The sequence below is a fragment of the Clupea harengus genome, unplaced genomic scaffold (assembly GCF_900700415.2).
Source record: "Clupea harengus unplaced genomic scaffold, Ch_v2.0.2, whole genome shotgun sequence".
Classification (NCBI taxonomy): domain Eukaryota; kingdom Metazoa; phylum Chordata; class Actinopteri; order Clupeiformes; family Clupeidae; genus Clupea; species Clupea harengus.
In genome coordinates, this window is record NW_024879853.1 from 1 (window position 1) to 16,595 (window position 16,595).

Sequence of the window (16,595 nt, forward strand, 5' to 3'; positions counted from 1 at the left end):
CTCATTGTTTTCGGTTTTGGAAACCCAGACTGTACTTCTGTTTTTCTTCTGTTGTTATCAGAGCAGTGCGAGTGGTAAATCACTCACAGATGATCTACTATGCAGATGGGGAAATGTGCCGATGAAATCATACACTGTGCACATTGTACTTCAAATGGTTCTGGTGTTATTGTGAGGTCTACTGTGAGGTCTTCACACGTCTCAGTTCTCAAATTCTGCTTCTTTGGGTCATTTGAGTCTTGTGCAGGGGTAAGGACCCCCGAATCTGGGAATGTCGAATAATTCATGTTTTTGCCTTTTCATGTACTTTAGTGGATGTTTGGCTTCTTTCTTAGAATACAGAAAACTAAGAAGTGTGTGGTGGTGATGTCAAGGTCTCTGTGGGGTTATCGGTTGCTGTAGCTGTGGGTACTGTAGGTAAACAATGGAATTGTCTACAGAACCAATTGCTGTATCTTCTCTCTCAGGTGTTTAAACCACATTGCCCCTCTTATCACACTGAATAAACACACCCTCTTATCTCTTTGGCCCTCATCATAGATTTGGCAGAATTGTTTGTATCTGATAGGAATATCCAATGGGGAGGTGACAGACAGATACATTATCTGGCCAAATCTGTGCAAAGGCACACCTTTTACTGGAGATCACACATTGGTTTGACTGCCAGCCATCAATCAAGATAGTCTGAGGCTGTGACTCCTGGCCTCCTTCCTAACCGTGGAGCGGAAGAAGGCTCCCTTCACCTTATAAAAGGGGAACGCTGAACCAGACAGGGTGGGACAGTCCATCTGTGTGTGCAAGGTTTGAGATGGTTGGCTTGGCTCTACAAATCTGATGCACATTTGACTTATTGTGAACAGAGGCCTCATTATGGCGAAGCTGACGCCTCTGCCGCGGAGGGGGAAGGGAATGTATGAGGTTTGTGTGCGGGAGTGTGAGCAAGGTTAGAGATGTGCATCCTGCATTAAACAGCACTTCAGGGAAGGTCTAAATGCTTCTTCATCAGTAAGCAGTGAATTATTCATCTGGGTTCCGCAGTCCAAGCAAAGGGAACACACACACACAGAGAGAGAGAGAGAGAGAGAGAGAGAGAGAGAGAAAGAGAGAGGGAGGGCGAGAGAGAGAGAGAGAGAGAGAGAGAGAGAGAGAAACCACTGCAGATGGTCCTGTAGAGTTCATCGGCTAGTGAATAATGAAGCATGCCACTCACGGCTGCGATGTCGAGCAGGACCTCCCGTTTTAAAAATGCAATGTTTGTGACATGAATCTAATTTCCTTGCAATTTCATCTGGGTGAATGCGGGGACAGGGGCTGGGAAAGAGAGAGACAGCAAGCAACACAGTGCTGCTCTAGCGCTCACGCCTAATCCTTTAGGAAAGACATTCTTTTCAGCCTCTGACATTGAGCAAGGGTCATAGCAGCGCTCTTCTCGTGGATCTATGTGAGAGGAAATGACTTCAGCAGACGCGTCCAATGAACAAGAGGTTTGTCTTCAACCTCACAGACAGAGGCTTTTTTTAAAGAAATGGCCCTGACGCAGTGTCTGAGCACAGTCTATCATATATTGTCAGGCCCCTTTGCCGAATTGAATGATTAGGTGTGTTCTCTGACAGATAAACTGAGCCACACAGTTGATTATAAATACCATTCTGTACCTGTTTTTTTTTTGTAATGTTTTAAAGGGGCAGTTCTAAAGCCACGGAAGCATCAAAACATAATACACCAGATTTATAGTTCCTTGTCTTTATGATAAACTGCCATGTTAAGGACAACTCAGACATACAAACAGATATTTCTTGATAAGATTAGTTCTTAGTTTTATAGGTTTAACAGAGGTCATGTGACACACAGGGCAGGAAATCCATCTTGGCCCCCTTCATGTGTTTTCATCATTGCATTGACTGATTGCCTTATTTGATCTTCACAATGTGAAGCACAGACACCGCCACTGCTTTGCTAATCACACAGCTTTTTTCCCCCTTTTCCCTTTTGGAAAAGTATGAAACAAGGATGAAGGATGGGACAAATGCCATTTCCTCCAGTTCAGCCATACTCCCTCCCCAAAGAAAAGGTGTGTGTGTGTGTCTGTGTGTGTGTGTGTGTGTGTCTGTCTGTGTCTGTGTGTCTGTGTCTGTGTGTGTGTGTGTGTGTGTGTGTGTGTGTCTGTCTGTCTGTCTGTGTGTGTGTGTGTGTGTGTGTGTGTGTGTGTGTGTCTGTCTGTCTGTGTGTGTGTGTGTGTGTGTGTGTGTGTGTGTGTGTGTGTGTGTGTGTGTGTGTGTGTGTGTGTGTGTGTGTGTGTGTGTGTGTGTGTGTGTGTGTGTGTGTGTGTGTAGAGAATGGAGAGAAACCGCAACCTTGAACCCCAGCGCTCCTGTGGATCAGACACCTGTCTTCCTACCCAGCAAAATTCAGCTGTCCTGAGTTATTGCCCTCTTTTGATTTATGGGCCCCCGAAGGGCTTCCAGGGCCTGCAGCAGTCCCCACTCCACCCCTCCCCCACTTCCTCCTGACCTATGACCATAAACTTCAATCAATGAGACACAAGTTAATTTGGACTGAGGGAGAAAAGGATCATTCTTTTTTAATTTCTCAGGTGCTTCAAAAATGTGTACTATTTTGTGACATTGGAAAAAGGATGAATTAAAAAGACTTTTAAATGCTAAACACTCTGCATGGTATCTGTACTTCAATACTTAAATGCTTTGTTTTTATTGTTGAAATGATCACATTATGGTGAATCTACTAGTGTCCACTATGACTACAGTTGTTTCAGTAGCTGGTATTTGCTTCTCTAACGCAGATCTGATTTTAGAGCTGGTTGTAAAGAATGTGCCCTTTAACGTCAGCCCAACACTGACTTCAGACGCAGCTGGGGTTATTACATCTGCCAGGAATATCAATATATTTGTTGGTATTTATTTTTTGTTGTTTTCAGTCTACCCCTCTATTATTATAGTGTTATATATCTGGCGCTTCGAGGCCAGCTGTAAAATCCTGCCAGCATTTTTACGGGAAGAGCGTGGCCATGGAAACAAGTATAGATTCAGCCCAGATTCCATCTCGTAAAACAGATCCATATCAATGTCTGGCTTCACACCTGATGGCACCACTGGTTGGATTTTTGTATTCAATCATTTTTTCAATTACGCACAACCATCACCTAATGTGTGCGTTTCAGTGTCTTCTGGCTAACAACCCATGTCATACACATCTATTTCATAATCTCAAAAGCCGACAAGAAAATGCCTCTGTGATTAAGCCAAGGCTGTGGTATAGATGTGCACAGTACAAGGCCGTAAGTGAACACACATGCATAACAGTTACACAAACACATGGAGCTCTGGCCTTCACACTGGAGAGAGCAAACACACTCTCTGCATACCATTCAGAAGAGAGAGATGCCTGTGGATTTTTGATGCATACCAAAAGCACAGAACTGAGAAAATGAACAGTCTGGCCGTGAAATACATCTGCACATCTCTCCCTTGGTTCTGTTTTGTGATGGAAATTTTGATGACTTGGAATTCTGTTTAAAATGTCTTGTCAAGGAGGGAAATAAAGTTGAAGTTTAAGCTACACGTATCATGAATATGTTTTGTTCATATACATTATGTATTCTTTTATCTTAATTTATTATCTAACAATCAACATACAGGGATTGAATGTTTTCATGATTAGATTTCATCGGCCCTGTGCTCATAGGTCCAAATTACTTCAAAGGATTTTTAACTTCAGCACTATGAATCACTTATCGATTCAGGATTTCAACTCACTTGGCCTGTATAATATCCTGAACAGATTTTAAACTAATACAAATGTGTCAGTTACAGCAGTATTGGATATTGTCATTGTCATTCATATGCACTTTTCCCTGCTGCTGGGATCACACTGGTGTCAGAAGATGGGGCAGGTCATTAATCTGCAGTCAGTGCCCTTTCATCTCTGCGCTTTGATGAGTAGAGACAGAGGGGAACACAAGAGGATCAATGCCATTGATAGCTAAACCTTCGCCAGCTTCGCTCTGCCGAAAGGTGACACAACATGAGCTCACTTCCTGTGACATTTCCTTCTTTGTTTGATGGGGATATGGGGGTCAGGCAGCGCGGGGTGGAGGGTAGTGGGGGTCTGTGCCCTGGGAGGACCGTGGGTGAGGTGTAGCACAGTATGCTATTCCCTCCTGTGCACCCCATTTGCAATGCAATGAGGTTTGTGGTGTGTGTGTGTGTGTGTGTGTGTGTGTGTGCGTGCGTGCGTGCGTGCGTGCGTGCGTGCGTGCGTGCGTACGTGTGTGTGTGTGTGTGCGTATGTGTGTGCGTACGTGTGTGTGTGTGTGTGTGTGTGTGTGTGTGTGTGTGGTCCCGCACAAAAAGATAGCCTGCCAGCCTTGAGATGAAGAGCTGAGGGGTAAATAGGCCAGATGAAATGCAAAAAAAAAAGACGCTCAGACATCTGCGGTCACCTCGAGTCACCATAAATTGTGTCAGGGTGTCTGACTGTTGCGTCAGCGGCACCCAGGTGCAGCGCCCCAGGACTTAATCCCCCGTGCTGGGAACGGCCACGGGGAGCTCAGATGGGGTTTCAAATGAGGCAGTTGGCCCAGGGAAGAGAAGAGAAGAGAAGGAGAAGAAGATATTTATCTGAGTGTAATTCATTTTGAAAGTGTAATGAAAAAGCAAGAAAGCTGTGCTGTGTAGATATTTGCTTGACTGAGTGAAAATACTAGGGCCATTCAGGGAATCAGGCGTTCATATCATTCAGATGGAGGGAGTGAAATACATTTTTAGTGTGATTGCATTTTTCCAAATATGGACAATTATTAAATAAACATGATTAGCTATCACAAATTCATGCAAATGAAACCACTACCCTCTAAAACACTTGTGAGTATACATTAAAACATGTCCAGCCATGGACAGTTATACAACGCTCTCTTTGAAACAAAACTCTTTGAAAACAGATGATAATGCGATGTATGCATGCACACTCCCAGTCCGCATACAGCTCATTTAGGCGGGGGTAAATCAAACAGCAGTTGTTGATTTACAGTGAACATCGTATTCTGTGGCCTGCGTTAAATCTCTTGACATAATGTTTCTGTTTTATTATGTCTGTGATAAGTGCATGATTCAGACGGACTCCTGGGATTTATTCACGTCCACACTTGTCTCCCTCTTGCATACAGTTCTATTATAAACAGAGTGAGAGGCCTGGCTTTTTAAGCCCAAGGGGCCAGAGGAGTGTTTGGCCAAGGAAGTAAGAAACGCTAAGATGTTCAGTTTGGTTCAAGAAGAATAAATATTTGGGTAGCCCTAACACCTCAAGAACGGGCTTTTACAAAAAAGCTTGGCGTCACGGAGCGGGAATCTGTAGCGGTGCGCACGAATAATCTCTGACAAATAAACCGCGGCTAAAACAGGGCCTTTAACGATCCAGGGGGAGCCTGGGGAAATAGCCATGATCAGACAGTAGAGGTTCCAGCACACTGAACACAAACCTACAGCCCGCTTCTTCGTCTTCTTCTTCTTCTTCAGTTATGACATTGGCTTGACTTGTTGTTTACTGGTACGCTCTGGAGCACTTTCGGGAGTGCTCTGTTCTGGGAGCCTCTATAAACCGGTACCGCAACCTTGACCGTGAGGTGATTTATTCACTGTGCTGTCGCGCTGGACAGGGGTTTTGGGGAGGTGTCAGCATGCCTGTCAGCGGGAGGTGGGAATGCACTCTCCATGCACAAGATTAGACTTGCTGATGGGATGACAGAGCCTGAGTATGGGCAGAAAGTTCCCACCTGCTCCATGGCAGATTGGATGTGTTTGGAGAACACCGACAGAGTGACTTTGTACTCATGTGCTTGATATGAACTCGGGATGCATATTATGGTCTGGCCCAGGTGCATATACAGTATGTAGCCTAATAAAGTTCTTAGCATTGCCATGGAAACATAGGTTAGGGATGAGAAGACGTGTGTGTACCCTAGTGGAGTCGTGGGTGGGTGGCTGGGGCTCTATTAGGGGCCCTAGAACATGCAAGGCAGAATGTATTTCTTAGATTTGGACAGTAGAGGTTGAGATTTTTAATAAATCAGGCAAAAATGAACTAAACGACACCAACGGGCAATGTCCACCAGCAGCTTCGAAAGATACAGGCAAAGACTGCACTGACCGGCGTCATAAGAAGCTCAGCTCTGCATTCGATTCCAATGGACCTGGGCTGAGTGTGGATGCTGGAGTGAGTCACTAGAATGTCTCCCAGGGAGGAAAGGAGTGAACGTACTTGCTTCCTTCCCTGCTCACCCACTGGACACTCTTCCACAAACACCTGCCTCTTGTTGACACAACTCTGTATGAAAATAAAAAAAAACACAATTAATGCGTCAAGTTCATTTGCCACTTCCCACATACATATGGAAACAGGAATTTACATGTTATCCCTGAGAAGGAGAAGGCTTACCATGCGCAGAGAAACTGATTATATGCCTGTTGGGTTTGTAAATTATTTCCCATGCAATTTCTTCTGGAAAGCAAAGCAAAAAACAGATGCTATAAGAAGGAGGTTGGTTACTATCTTGTATGTATCATGCAGTACATATATGCCGCATGTATGCTAATGTGTTTAATCCTGATGTGTGTATTTCATCTGCTTGCTTCTGATTCCCTCTTCTCCTCTCTTCTATAACCTTCTGTCCCCCTCTTTCTATCTCTCTACCCCACTGGCCCCATGCGGATAGCCCCCCCCTTATTGTTATTGGGACTATATCAATAAAATTGAATTAAATCGAATACTATAACACCAGCACTCACATGCAAGATTAGTTGACAATCATGTGGTCTAAGACCGTTATTAATTTAGTTTGAGACATTTATTATCTTTGGGGGCGTGAAAATGACTGCAGTACAATATACTCAGTAGCCTACATGTAGACACATGAAATATGGACTGTATCTCAGCTTTTACTTTCGGGGCGAAACTGTACTTTTGTGCCAAAATATTTAAGAAAAACTATTGATTCACTGGCACCTCCGTGGTGGCAGGATAATAAATGTGAAAGCCACATGCTGACATGGCACATGGACAGAATCATGCTACAGCATTCATTTGGCATAGTAGGGTTTGGCACAGTGTGCTGGGGACATTTACCAAATGATGAATCTGGCTAAGCCACTGCTGCCATTTTGGCTTTAATTACCCTTTTTCAAAGTGCACAAGTGAATCTTTACCATAATGACTGCAATTATTGTATAATAAGACTCCCAACATCTCTCTCCATTAGGGTAGATGGAGGGAGTTTTATCTCCTGTCATAGGGAAACCACGGATGGACAACCAAGATAAATAGCCTGTGATTACATGAAAGTATGGTGAATTGTGAATTTTACTAGTCAGTAAGGGGTCTTGTATGTTGTAGACAAAGCTCTTTCCTTCATCTCACAATGTCCTCAAAGGGTTTTGAAAGATGTGCTATTTTATGAAGCAGCAGCACATTAAACATCATTATAAAAGATGATACCTCTGCTGGCTGCATTAGTACAGGGGGCTTTTATGAACAAAAAATAGATTAGTGCACTGAAATAGACTATTTCTCTCCATAGTTATTGATGTGAAATGATATAAATGACATTAAGCAGAGGTAATACATATCAGGTCGTCGTTTCCGCAGGGGAAGGTCTCTCACTCCAGGCACACTTTAAAAGACCTCTGTTGCTTAGGCCAGCTGTTTTCAAACCAGTGGATAAAGGCAGTTACATGGACTTGATAAAAATAACTCTGCTTTCCCCTTTCATAAACTATTGTAGTGTACAGGGGTTTAGCAGCGCATAGTAGTCGTAATATCTGATATTAGAATGTAGAACAGTATTTCCCTGAGTGTTCATCAATAAACACCAGAGAAGCCAAATAGAAGCCTACGCGCTGCTCACTTCATTACACTGGTGACAGAGGTGGGACAGGAAGATGGCCACGCTCGGGGAAATCGAAGAGCTCATCGACCAGCTGCAGTGGGGTGGAGCACAGCCGAAGTACAATATTTCAAGAGCCAAGAGAGGGTGGCAAGAGGGAGCGGAGAATGTGGGGAACCAGGCCACGTCACACGCCATTGCCTGGCACCAGTGACTTGGTGGACCTTATGTTAACTGGGACCGAGAAGCATCCCCTGATACTGGGTCCACCATCTCCCTAGTCCGTCCTGGAACAATACACGGGACTGAAGAATCAAGACCGCAGGGCTGGGCAGCCACCAAGCTCCGCATTGCCACCATCACAGGGGATCGGGCGCAGATAAGAGGGAATAAGTCACTGCAGGTCGCTGGCCAAGCGGCCCACAATCCGTTCTGGCTTGCCAGCATCATGGACCAATGCATGATTGGACTGGATCTGATGCCCAGGTGAGGGGCTACTTCTGGGCTCTAAGGCCATGGCACTTCAGGCACTTCACACTACTGGCAGAGGGGGATCTTCGCACCGCCACAACCAGCCGTGGTGGAGCTTCTGTACCATCACCACTACGAGGTCGCCACAAGCTGAAGAGGGCTGCTGCCAGGCCGCCCGTCCGTCCAGAGGGTCCTTGCACCGCCACTGTGAGCTGAGACTGCCAGCTGAGACAGAGCCCGCTCCGGGTCCAGGCCTGGGTGGGGGTGGGCCAGTGACCACCCTAAGCCACTGTCTCAGCACTGGATCCTGAGACCAAGGCCCTCCACTCACAGTGGCCCTGCTTCACCATCAGGACCCAGGATGGGCTCCAGGGGGCTGTTCACATCACTGCCTGCGCTCCAGAGTCCTCCAGCTGGTCCACGGCTCAGTGGGGGCGGGCCGCTTCAAAATCGCTAACTCATATCATCCGCTCCGGTCCCGCAGTGCAAATGTTAGAGAGACTGTTAATGTGTAGTAATATTCCATATTAGAATGTAGATCAGTGTTTCCCTATGTGATCATCAACAGCAGAAAAGCCAAAGAGAAGCCTACACGTTTCTCACTTCATTACACTATTTTGAAGCATGGAGAATTACCAACTGAACTGAATTGACGTACATCACATTTACCCCTGTCAAAATGTCCGAGACGAGATAGAATCTGAGTTTGAAGCAGCATTCCTCTCGACAAACCTAAGGCCTGTTGTCATTCAGCAGCCCAAGCAGCTTTGTTTGGGTGCGTTCAACAAAGGTCACAGAAACATCAGCCAAAGCCAACGGAAGGACTCAGCTTACACCATCCATCTCCAAGCAATGTTTCAGGGTGGAGTTGGATACCTCAAGTGTGCAAGGCCGGAGCGCTTTGCCGTGTCCGCCAATCTGCTGTTTGTTTTGACAAGCCGCTGGCCTTACTGAGCGATCAGATGCAGGATCAAACAGGTTCCAGTGGAGTACGAGTGAAAGATGAACTCGCATCTGTTGGGGAGTTGTGGCTTTTCAACAGTTGCGTAATTTAACCTTCTCACCTCCCCCGTCCTTTTTTTTCCAGCATCGCCCCTTCAGTGTATTAGTGAAGATAATGAAATGCTAGTTTAGATACAGGTGTCCAAACTTGCTGAAAGTGCGTACGTAGGCTCTGCTGAGAGGAGGTCTTTCTCCACTGTGGTCAAAGCAGCCCAGAACCTTCGCATCTGGCCCAAACGCACAGAACAGCCGGTTAGCAGCCTCTCTTTCTGGCGTTTCACGGCATTTGGGCGCATGGGAATAGCGGTATAAATCACGCTGGCTTCTTTTAAATGTCATGGCCAGGCCAACTTTCCTTGTGTCAGACCTCTCTTTCTTCCTTTCTCTCTCTCTCTCTCTCTCTCTCTCTCTCTCTCTCTCTCTCTGGGCTGCATCTGTGGCTGTATCTGACATTTCGGCATTCTCTCTCACTCCTAGGCAGCTTCCCGGCTAAACAGATCAAACGTGCAGAGGGCCCTTTACCCAGATGCCCTCTCTGAATGGCTGCGATGTCAAAAGGGATATCATGCAGCGCAAGTATGAAACAATAAAAGTCTGGTATAAAATTATATTGATTGATTTAACCTTTGGATAACTGCGTTACTGTCAGGAATGATGATAAATACATATATGAAAGAGTGCTACTTCTTTTTTTTCTATCTCTGTCATATTTATGTGACGTTTCTGTCTGTCAATGTTGTTTTTTGTTTAGGCAATGGTCTATATTTTATGGGGTTCAGATGTTCTCCTGTGGAAACGTTCTGGCCACAGAAAGTAACTGAAAAAACCTTGGTGTTGCTGGAGGGAGAGAACTATTCATTTTAGCCATTCAATCCCAAAAGATGGCCAGATATGGCCAACACTGATTAATTGGTAATCCTAACACAAATTGGGAAGTTTATTCATGGACGAACATTGAGGCCCTCCAACAGATTATATCATAGAGCAGAGAAAGTCAGAGAACCTTTAATACATTATAAATGATCGTGAAAATATTCGCTGCAGGGAAAACTAGATATCTCCCACTTTTCCTCATACTCCGCAGGGTGGATCGGCTGTGCACACCCAGAGACTTGTTCAGAATTGTGTGGGACTGTATCATTTTGATCAGAGATGCGTCAGATTGCATTATTTCCTTGGACTGTTTCCTTCTGCATTACACCAATGATGAGGCTAGATTCCTAGATACATAAAAATAATAACAGCGTAAAGACCAATAATAATGATAACAACTTATTCTGATGTTTCTGATGTCAATAGGTTGTCTATTAAAAACCAACCAAAGGAGGGGATTTTATATGGCACTAGGCTTTACAATGTTGAGCCAATGCTGGATAGGGGATGGACACCGGATGGAGAGGTTCCAGATTGTGGAAGAGGTCTCTCTGCTTGACAGTCACAAAGGCCTATACAGTCGTAATGGCAGCTGAGGCCTTGGATTTAAGCTTCTGCCAACAAGTGACGATAAGCACATGTTTACAACAAAGGGGACTTTGCACACTGGTGAAAAGTTCAATGAGCTCTACTTTTAAGATTGTGGTCGGTTTAGTTTGAAGTGGTTTGAGGAAGAAGAAAAAAACAAAGATCACTGTCAAAGAGGGATCTGAACCTGATCACAGTGCTATTGTTTCCCAAGAACATAACTGGAGAAGAGTCAAAGACAAGTCATGTACATCAACTTGAACTTGTATGTCCGTCTCTTAGATATATACAAACTATAACCCCTTAAAAGGGTTATTCTGACATTCTGACCATTTGTATTTTTGGACAGAAATGTATGACATTCCTCACAGTACTGAATTTTAATTAAAAAGCCCCTCTCAAAACATGCTTAGAGAATAACATCTATGTCTCAAATGGATGGTTTTAATCTAGTTTAATTGTAAGTCAAGATACCATAATGCAAGACACTTGCTTGGCTGGGTCAACGGCTGTTTATGTAAACTTTCAATATAATATTAGGACTATGGATCCCAATCCTGAACTATAACAGCTGTGAGCTATGAGTTACTGTGAATTCATTATAACACTTTCACCAGATATGTTCCTTGGCATGTTGACATTTCTTCACCTGAAACAGTCAACAATATCACAAGGAAGTAGGCAGTATTGATAATTAAAACACAGAGTAGCCAGTTTATCATCCCCTGCCATGATGACTGTTTAGAGGATCCTATCACATTTGTTGAAAATGGATGTAAAAATGGATCATGTGGTAATGTCTGCCCTGTGGTTGCCCTCAACAGACTTCCACCATATTTAGCCATTTTTTCTTTGTACCGTTGATGGGATTTGACAAGCTTATAAATCATTCAGTTGTATACATTTTTAATCATGTTTTTTTAGTGTAAGTGTGATGCCTTGGGATGTCGGGGGAAGATGTCATCTTGTCATGAACGGCTAATTAAATTACTTCATTCGCTTCATGGACTGTGCCAGTCTGTTTGCTCATCTCACACCCTTTGTTATCGCACTGCTTTTTGTAAAGACCCCTATTTCTACCCCAAAAACCAAATCCTTTATTCTTGTTTCATACCACAAATAGAATGCAACCTAAGAATGTGCAGATTAGTGTTTCACATCCCCACAGACCGTGTGGCAAACATTTCCTGTAGCAGGGCAAACTCATATAAGTTATGCAGGGTGGGAATGTTGGAAGTCAAAAACAGTCCAGCCTCAGCCTCAGCCTCAAAGCCGACAAGCAGAGTGAGTAGGAATACATTGGATACATAGATACATGTACCATAGATACATCATTCCCCCCTTTTCTGAAGGTTGCAAACAAGGCAGCAACTGCAAAAAAAAATTCTAATTTGATGTAAAAACAGATAGAGAATATTTCCTTTGCTCAACTGAAAAACAGTCTTCCCTGTTTCCAGTTATGCAGTTAGTTGGGACATTTGTTTTTCCGGTGTTTGCACATCTTCCTGCTCAAAGCTTCAATAAATGTGACATTAGTGTATACACGTTCTCCAAATCATATGCCAAATGTTAAAGTCCTTCTGGCTCACTTGCAGGGCATACATAAACAGTAAAATCCCTTGGCACCATTTATCTTTTTGTCATCAACACACAATGCACCGACCCGACCACGAGCCAAGAGGTTAAAGAGAAAATCACAGCTTTCAGTATCATGAACCACCAGCCACACAGCACCGTGCCAGGGGAGGGGCGGGAGGGGAGGGTTCGTTAGCACCGTCTTCTGCTCTTTTATGGGGCCCTGTGTGGCAAGTGCTGAGGACCCCTCCATCCCACCCCAAACCCATCCCTCAGCAGCCCAGATGGCAGGAACACTTGTCCTGGAACGTCCCCGGACTCTTATTGCCTCAGCTGTTGCCTCCAGAGAGTAGCGACCAGCAGGGAGGTCCCGGCACAGCCAGAGCTGCCCGCCTCCACTTACCACCATGATGACATGCGGGGAGCACGGAGGAAGTGCATGACCAATAATGGGTGCAGAGGATTAACTATTCTGTTTCCTGTTCCTTTATTGGTGTTGTTGTTGTTGTGTTTTTTGCTAATTTAACTCCTTGTGTAATTTCTATGGGCTGTTTATCTGCCATTGAGGCTGCTCAAAAAAAAAAAAAAAAAGAGTATACCTATCTACACTGAACATTGTTTTAGAAAACAGTCTTTTCCAAGGTTTCTCATTTTTTCCATGTACATGTACAGTATATACATATTTGCCACTTGTGGTAAGTTGAGATGATAAATTGTACTCAGAACTCACATCATCTTAAATACCACATTGCAATATGTCTTTTGCATGTATTTTCCACAGAAGTGTTTATAAATGGAAAAGGCATAAAAACCCAGACCAAACCCCCACACACATGTTAACTGGGATTATTCCACCGTTGCCTTTGGGATTATAAAATTCTGATGACTTGGTGAGGTCTGTGGAAAGTCCGTTTCAACTCACAGCAAGCAACTGTGTTGTGACCACAATAAGTATGTGGATTTGCTCTCAGACAATACTCTAACATATGTTTTGACAGCTGCAGAGAATGTGTAGCCTGTTAGAACCAAGCTGAAATGTGTTGTTAGCCTTGAAGAAAATGCTTAAAAGGGGTAATTGTGGGTACCCACTACAGCTTTTTAGCGCTCACAATGTATTTTCATAACTAATACAGCCAAGGTTATTTTAAGGATGGCTCACAGATTAACTCTGGCTAAGAACACATGTAGAAGGTGTGGGTGATGTGCTTAGTGATTCATGAGAACAACCAAATGGAATGGGGAGAAAAACTGTCATTTGATCATAGTCCAAATATGTCTGCCCAATTCATGACTATTTCAACCACATAAATAACACTGATTTATTTAAGCCTATAGTTGCCATTATGGTTCTCATTGAAAGTCATTTGTGTAAAGACATTGGCTGCTGCAAGGGCTGAGTATGAGCAGACTGCGCTAGACTTGTTATACCTACCCCAAACAAGAAAAGGTTCTAAGGCTCGAGAAATGGGAGATCGCCTCTGCCGTGACTATAAATTTGACTAGCTCTACACATTCAATTTTGTACTGTGAACAGATATATATAGCTATATAGCTATATATTCCAAAGACAACCACTGCTCATTTGAGGGAAAAAACAAAACAAACTGAATAAGTGTCAGTGTCATTAATGAAACCTCTCTCTCTCACCAGTAGAATGGGCTCATGATCACCAGCAGGTCTATCTATCTCAAACTCTGTTCCGCTGTTCCGCATGGAATGATGTTAACATCCGGTAATGACTGTCTGCCTTGGGAGAGCAGAGTGCTATCAGCTGGGGGAGAGTAAGTAATGAGCGTGATGAATGCACACTGCTGCCAGGCCTTCCAGGCTGGTCGTTATCGGCACAAGTGTTTCACGTCGCATCGCAAACCCTCTCAGCAATCGCCACACAAGCTGGTGGTCTGCTGTGTGGGAGTCTTGGGGTGTGTGTGCGGTGGCAGGTTTTCATTAACGAACTTCTCCACACACTTTGTCTCCATCGGATTTCTGCTTTGTGGATAAAATACGTGACATAAAATGACTTCTGGAATGGTCCAATAAGGTTAATTGCATGTTCAAAAGAGCGTGGTGACAAATGATTGAAATGTTCTCCACGGCGTTAGTCTATATGGGAATGTGTGGCCTAGAGAGAAATGTATGGACTCTATGGATTTATGTGGATGTGAATGCATGCTTCACCGAGCTAGATCCACTAGTGTGACGTCTGTACAAAAAGTGAGATTATTTGTTAATATGTCTGTTGGTTGTCTTACTTTACATTTGATTCAGATTTAAAGTGTCTGGAGGGATTGCACCCGTTTTCGGACGGAAATCCATTTTAAGTGAATCGTCGTAAAAATGACACAGAGGAAATGTACTACAATACCTTTAGTACATATAAGACAATTCCTCATTGTCTTTCTCCCTTGATCTGTCTCACCTCTGTTGGCTGTCTCCGTGGCAATGCATTCACCCCAGGAGAGTGGTTGAGGTAATAAAACGGCACCATACATTTGGATTCTGCACTCCAAATGAAAGCAGTGCCACGTAGGGCCATCAGATATTTTAATTACAATAAAGGATGGTCTCCAGGGTCTGCACCTCTGCACGCAGCTCCTGTGGAGCAGGGCCTGGCACACGTTGCCCATCTGATACATTATGCATTATGCCCATATGTTGGTCTATGGCACTGGATCCCTCTGGAGACATGGAGAAGACAATCAAGATAGAGGGAGAAAGAGAGAGAGAGAGAGAGAGAGAGAGAGAGGGAGGGAGAGGGAAAAAGAACGAGAGAGAGAGAAGGGAGGAGGCTTTCCCTCGATGCGTGACATGTAGAAATAATGGGTAGGGCTTCGTCGTCTCAGTGCTGAGCTCCAAGTCTATTTGGGTGTGGATGCTTTCAAGTGTTTGTTTGTTTTCTTCGAGTGCATGCAAATGTGGGTGGCCTACATGCACTTGTATTTGTCATGCAAATGTCAGTGATACAGAACATTCGCATGCCTGCTTGCACACAATACTAAGGTATGTCAATCTGGTTGCATAGAAATCATCATCTGTTGTTGTTTGCAGTGATGCACTGGACTGAAAAGACATGCATTTCTGATACACGGAAGTGTTGAGGTATGCTTGTTTGTATGTTTGTATGTTTGTGTGTGTGTGTGTGTGTGTGTGTGTGTGTGTGTGTGTGTGTGTGTGTGTCTCTGTGTGTTTGTGTGCATGTACTGTATGTCAGGACTATTATCAGTCTAATGGGACATACATAGCTGATTGCCTGACAGCAGGATGGATGAGTTGTTGGAGCAACACCAAAGGGCCTCTCCCAGATGGCACGGCCAGTCGTCTGCCACACTTCACAGCAACTACAGTTGGCATTCAATGGAGCACTCTCACCAGGTGGCACTAGTTGCTCTGGCCAAGTAGGCTATTATTCTCTCTCGCTTTCTCTCTCTTCCTCCCTTTCTCTCTCCCTCTCTCTCTCTCTCTCTCTCCATCTCTCTGTACAGGTATGAGTGCATATGTATGCAACAGCATTTAAAAAAGCTTTAAATGGACTTTGTGTGTCAAATAATGTAAAGTGACATACGTAATTACAAAAGTGCAAAATAACAAAACGTGACAATATGTGCATTCTTAAACTAATATATAACAGCATCATATACTGCAAAATTATATTTCTACAATAAAATGCTACAATATATCTGTGAAATGATAAATTCACAGTATATTGAATCCATTGTAGTTTATTCGGTAGCATTTCGTAGTGTGACTCATTTTACTACTTGCTGTACAAAGTTAGAGGTGCGCTATTTGATAGACTCCAAATTGATTCCAGATTAGAGGTCAACCCTAACCGCCTCATACTTCTGAGTGGGAGCCCTTAGCCTAGCCAGTAGTCTGCCTGGTTCACAAACTAGAATCTGGGTGCCCACTTCGACAAGGTTTACTGACCCACAGGGTGCCATGCTGTCATTGACGTGATGTGCAAATGAGCGATAGAAAACGATCACCCAAATGTCATCAATCCGAATTTGTTTGTGCAAGGTGCCATCCTGGGTAGCTGGATCTTGAGTTGGATCCACCACTGCTTCATAGACCAGGATTTCCCTACTATATGAATATTATTGTAGTTTATGAGCAAATTAAATCACAGTACAAGTCACCAGGTGAGGAAAGATTCGTGGAAGTTGTCACTTGTATTGTAGTCATTATTTGC